Raw genomic sequence first — 6,161 nt, forward strand, 5'->3', positions numbered from 1 at the left:
AGCTGGAAGAAATGGAGTCAAATCGGTATTAGATGGAAGTACATATTTGAATCCATGCTTAAGTTGCTCTAAATTACTATGCATATGCTTTTCAAAAAAGAAGGAAAGCTGGGCATTGGTGGCTCATGCCTGTTGTCCTTGCTGCTCTGGAGGCTGAGATCTGAGGATTGCAGTTCAAAGCCAGCATGGGCAGGAAAGTCCATGAAACTTCTATCTCCAATTTATCACCAAAAAAACCAAAAGTGGCACTGTGCCTCAAGTGGCAGAGTGCTAGCTTTGAGCTGAAGAGCTCAGGGGTAGCTACGCCCAGGCCACCCAGGCCCCACAACTGACCAAAAAAAAAAAAAAAGCAAATAAGTTCTAATTATCCAACATATACCTTCATAAAGAGCTTCCTTTTCTTCATCAGAGGAAGTACTGGAATAAAATAAATTTTAACTGATTTTCCTAACTTGCCTCATTATAAGCAAATGGAAATTTGCAAAGTCTATCACAGTTCTGCACTTAACACAGTAGAATGTAAAAGCATTTTACTTAATTGCAAAAATGCCCATCCTAAGTTGTTTGTAAACTAAAGATGAGCAGACGCTGAAGGATGTATTAAAGACTCATGTTTAAACATAACATTAAGGCATCTATCAACCTGCCAGTAACTGCACAGATGTCTTTATTTGTAACTATGTGCTTCCTAACTTTAACTTCTCTTCCCTTCTAGCCTTCCTAAAAGGGCTTTTAAGACCCAGCACAGCAGGAGGAAAAAAAAAGAGCCTGCTTAAAGGTAAAAATACTTATATACTACCACAATCAACACTCTGTAAAGTGAGTTATAAACACTGGCAATGAACCAATATGGAGTCAGTGAGAACTGCGAGAAAATCAATACCAGCTTATGAATAACTGAGACCCACATTTCATATTGTACAAAAATCCATCTGAAACTAACCCTTAAAAAATGACCTAAGTGGCGCGCGGGCGTCGGTCGTGGTGCGGCTGTCTTGGCCCCGGCTCCCGCCAGGGCCATTTCCGCGGGCCTTTGGGCTGCGGGCCGAGTCCCGCCCTCCGCCCCTAGCCTCTCCGAGCCGCTCTGGCTGCGGACACCCATGTGTGGCTTCGGTCTCCTGCTGTCCCCGCCGCTGCTGCTCCTGCTGCTCCTGCTGCACCAGCTCGGGGCCGGAAACACCTCCTTCTGCCGGCAAGCCCAACCCATGAACCCGGGGAGGGGGGCAGCGGCGGGGCGGAGTGCGCCCTGACGGCGGAGGAACGCCAACCGCGGTGCCTGCGGCTGTCTTCGGTGCCCGGATCGGATCCGCAGCGCGTCAACGACCTGCTGCTGCAGCCGCCGGCGGCGGGGGAGGGACCCGAGCCGCGGGGCCTCCCCGTGGGCCTGGCCGCCGAGGAGCCGCCTCCGGTGCCCCAGCATCCCGTCCTCTATTTTCCCGGGGATGTGCAGAATTTCCATGAAATTATGACTCGTCATCCTGAGATTTATCAGTGGGAAAATTGGAGTCTAGAAAACGTTGCCACAATTTTAGCTCATCGGTTCCCCAACAGTTATATTATTTGGGTGATAAAGTGCTCCCGGATGCATTTGCACAAATTCAGCTGCTGTGACAACTTTGTGAAAAGCAACAGGTTTGGTGCCCCAGAACATAATACTGACTTTGGAGCTTTTAAGCACTTTTATATGTTGTTAGTTAATGCTTTTAATTTAAGTCAGAATGGTTCGTTGAAGAATGCGAATGTTTGGAATGAGGACTCCGAAGCATCTTCTAGTAATGGTTGCTAGGTAGAAAAAGAGAAGACCTGTAAAAGATTTGATGAATCAACCATGAGTGATCATGGTTCTACACCATCACTAAAAGGTGCATCTTTCACTCTGATTGGATTCAGTAAAGGTTGTGTTGTTTTGAATCAGTTGCTTTTTGAATTAAAAGAAGCCAAGAAAGGCAAGAACATAGATGCTTTCATCAAAAGCATAAAAACAATGTATTGGTTGGATGGTGATCATTCTGGAGGAAGCAATACTTGGGTTACATATCCAGAAGTCTTAAAAGAACTTGCACAAACCGGAATTACTGTTCACACCCATGTAACGCCTTACCAAGTACGTGATCCAAAGATGTGTACTGGTATTAGAATTAGGAAATTCAAAGGGAATACCAAAATTGAGAGACAAAGGGTAAAATAAAAGAAACAACAACAAAAGCAATACTTGCAAAACTGGTGTAAGTGAACTGAACACCTCAGGGGGGGAAAGGGGGAGGGAGGTATGAGGGACAAGGTAACAGACAGTACAAGAAATGTATCCAATGCCTAATGTATGAAACTGTAACCTCTCTGTACATCAGTTTTATAATAAAAACTTAAAAAAAATCTTAGATTGGAAAAGAGCATAAGAAATTTGTTCAGATACTTAGAGATTTTGGTGTGACTAGCCAGATTCATTTTGCCAAAGAAGCTCCTCCCATAGAGAATCACTTCAGGGTTCATGAAGTATTTTAAGACTACAGCATATTACTGTACTTTGTTTAATGGGAGAGCATGAGCACTTTGAGTGTTACAAATTCATATAACAAAATGTGTGATATAACTTGTAGTGCATTGTCAGTTTGGGGTGGGAGAAGCACACATTCCTAAAATAATGTAATGTGTATTCCTTTCTTGTGAATGTTAGCATTGGGCTAGGTTAGTATTAATTTGAGAGCTATAAGGATGGTTTATGATAATCCTAAGAGAAAATATGACCCTTAAAAGTGAAAAAAAAATAACAATATAGTCTTTAAAGGGCAAATAAAATTGTTGGAAATAGCTAACTTATTGAGTAACAATCTAAACTAATTTTGATGGCTTAACAGTATTTAGTTACTTTGACATTCATGGATCTATTCTTGATGTGTTACCAACTGTTTTTTTTTTCCTAGTCAAAGTATTTTACTTACAAATGCTCAAGAACAAGTAATAATATAAAGTTGGTTTTAAAACATTACACTTAAGAACTATGGCTTCATTTTTGTCAGTTAATTGATTGTTGTTAGGCTTCTTGAATCTTGGGCATAAGCCAGTTTAAAAAAAATTAGTTGACTATAATTATATAGGGTGAATAAAAACATACTCAGAGTAATGTAGTTGTCTTTAAGAGGCCAACCAAGGCAAAATAAATACATAATGATTTGTTAGTGCTCTACTGAAACGGAGACAATTCCACAGATGTAAAATAGTGTTTCTTCAGAAGATGATCTTTGTCTGCCAAAAGAGAATAGCTCTCTTTGGCCACAATGCAAAGTGACATCACTATAAGAAAAGTTACAAAGGGAAAGTTTGGAGACACAAATGATTTAATGTTGGTTCAAAAGCTGAATTTGTTTAACACTGCTACATGATTTGGGTGAAGTTGCCTTCTGCCCGTTTTTTTCTTGACCTAGATAAGTACATTTTGAGAAACCAAGATCTAATGGATTCCAACCAACCTTGAAAGATAACTGTAGGAGTATAAACAAGGATCAGTTGCTTTTTTGGTTAATTAATAATTAGCTTTGAAGGTCATGAAATAAGCTAGGAAGTAATGTGATGCCTTAGGACTGAAAAAATAAGATGTCTTAAGATCGAGGACCTAAATTTATAAAACAATCCAGAAAATGCAAATGTCTTGGTTTCTTCCCAAAATTATATTTTGATGACTATAAACACATTCCAAATATTCATATTCAGAATAGAAGATCCTTGCAGACCAGATGCTTAAAAATAAGTGCACAAATCTACAAGAGTAACTAAACTTTTAAAGGCAAAGCAATTTTAGATCACTCCATTTCATTTATATATGTGTTCTTTTTTTAAAGAACTAAAAATTCCCATTGCAGAAACCAGTCACTTTGATAATATTTTAGCACTATGATTGGCTGGCTTTGCTCAGTTTAATAATAATTGGTTAAATTCCCATGTATCTCATATAAAATAGCTGAATTACTGAATGAGCAGGAAGAAAAGGCTGTGATTTTCACAGGACTAACTGAAATACTAAGGTAGGACTTGTAATAGAATTTACTTTTAAAATCTGAAATGTTTGTAAAAACCTGAGATGTTCAGTTTTGCAGTTATGTGAATGTTTGATTTCATTTGTTACAGATTGAATAGAATTCACTGGGACCCTAAAAGTGCCATCATAGTGAGACAGTTATTGAAAAGTGAAAGTACTTGTCAGGACAAAAATATGTTCTGAGTCATCCATATTCAAATGTTTTCTGTTTAAGAATTCAGATGGGTCCTATTTCTACATTTGTTTGTTGATGTAAATGTTAGTGTGTCTTCTTGACTGTGCCTTTTAAATTGAGAAAATTAGTCCTACAAATAATGTGAAAGTTGTCACCACAGCATGAATGTATTATTAAAATTAAGTCTACAAAACAAATGACATAAGTGATGAAATAAGTAGAAGAAAACTGAATAGCATAATTAGGGAAAGGAGCTAGCTTCCATTTCCTCCAAAAGGCAAAAACTTATCAAAGATTACAAATTGAAAAGGAAAACGTATTGTGTTGAGCCTGGGTAACCGCAGTTGAAGTCAGAACACGGGGGATGCAAGGCCAGTGAACCAATGCATACTTTATTCCAAGAGGGCCAGGGTTTATATAGGGTTAGAAATCAATTTTATAACTACAAAAGATCAATACAGCATGATATTTGTCTCAAATACAAAAATGGAGGAAGTTACTACTGTGAGGGCAGGAACTTGATACAAATGCTTTTCCTATTACAGGAGGTAGTGACTACAAAGATTGTTGATATCAAAACAAGGAACTATATCCAATCCAGGTAGAACTATAATTATCTCCTAGCTACTATCTCCTTAAGGCTAGACAACTTTGATCTTGACTTCTCCAAAGACTTATGAAGATACTTGTGAGGAGACTTCCCTATCTACAGTGAGAATCTAACACTAAAGGCAAGTCAAGCAAGTCTCCTCAGGGAGACTTGCTAAGCAGGGGGCAAGGGAGATTCTCACAACAAAAGGTGGCTTCCTTTGGCCCGAAAACACAAAGGAACTCCTTACTTGGAATGTGTTTCCAAGGGCCTATTAGTGTGCTAATGAGGCATCGGAGTAACCCTGCCAGGGCTAAGTTTTTCCACTGGTCAGAGACTTTAATTCTCCAGCAGTATTGCATAATGAAATTAGTGTTAAAGAAGAGGATTAAGTTAAAGAATTAATCAGGTATCTCATATATTTCAAACCTTATGCTTTTATTGAGATAATATTTCTTAATCCATTCACTGAAGGTCTATGATGTACAGACACTGCTCTGGGGACAGTGTGGCATAGTAAAGTAGGAAACAAACATATAATATCAACAATCAAAAAACATAACTTCAATATTAAGATATAATTATATACTTTAGTAAAGAGAGACAAAATCCAATATGAGAAAGAAGGAAATGTAAACAAATATACACTGTATGAACACCAAACTGATTCTGTATCATCAGTAGGAGAAAAAAAAATGGGAATAGCTAACATCATATGCATACCATGTCTCTAATTTTACTGTATTGAAAAAGGAAAATATTACAAAAAAAGAATTATCTAAACCCTATGGTTAGCCAGGGAGGGGGTGTGCACCTATAATCTCAGCACTCAAGAGACTGAGGCAGGAAGAGTGGTCTACAGGGTGAGAACTCATCACAAACAATCAACATTGGCTCAAAGGGCTCTAAATGCCTAATACAGGAGCAATGGACAAATTACATACTGATATCAACACTAATTCAGTGCCAGCCCATTGAAATGTAATGCAAGGGGCTAGGGATGAAGCTTGATGATAGTGTATCTGTCTACCTGTCTAGGATACACAAAGCTCTGGGTTAGACCCCAGCACCAGATCAATCAACTAACCAAAGCAAAGAAATAATGAAAGCGATACAATATAATTTAAAATTTTCTAGGATCTACATTTTAAAATAAAAGTTAGGATTTCAATTCAACACTAAAACACTTTTACATTAAAAGTTGGGTTTTCTGTTGTTTTTTGTGTGTTTGCTACACTGGGTCTTTCATGAGCTAGGCAAAAGCGCTACCACTGAGCTACATCTCCAGCCCTGCAAAAATTGTACTTCTCACTGAGCACTGGTGGCCCATGCCAATAGCCCTAGCTACACAGGAGGCTGAGATC

The 6,161-nt window shown here is 38.6% G+C and overlaps 1 pseudogene; it reads left to right on the forward strand.

Annotated features, from left to right (window-relative positions):
- Positions 1-1,100: 1,100 nt before the first annotated feature.
- On the forward strand, positions 1,101-3,134 carry LOC125341478 (annotated as a pseudogene).
- Positions 3,135-6,161: the final 3,027 nt, after the last annotated feature.

This window comes from Perognathus longimembris, chromosome 24, assembly GCF_023159225.1.
Source record: "Perognathus longimembris pacificus isolate PPM17 chromosome 24, ASM2315922v1, whole genome shotgun sequence".
Lineage (NCBI taxonomy): Eukaryota > Metazoa > Chordata > Mammalia > Rodentia > Heteromyidae > Perognathus > Perognathus longimembris.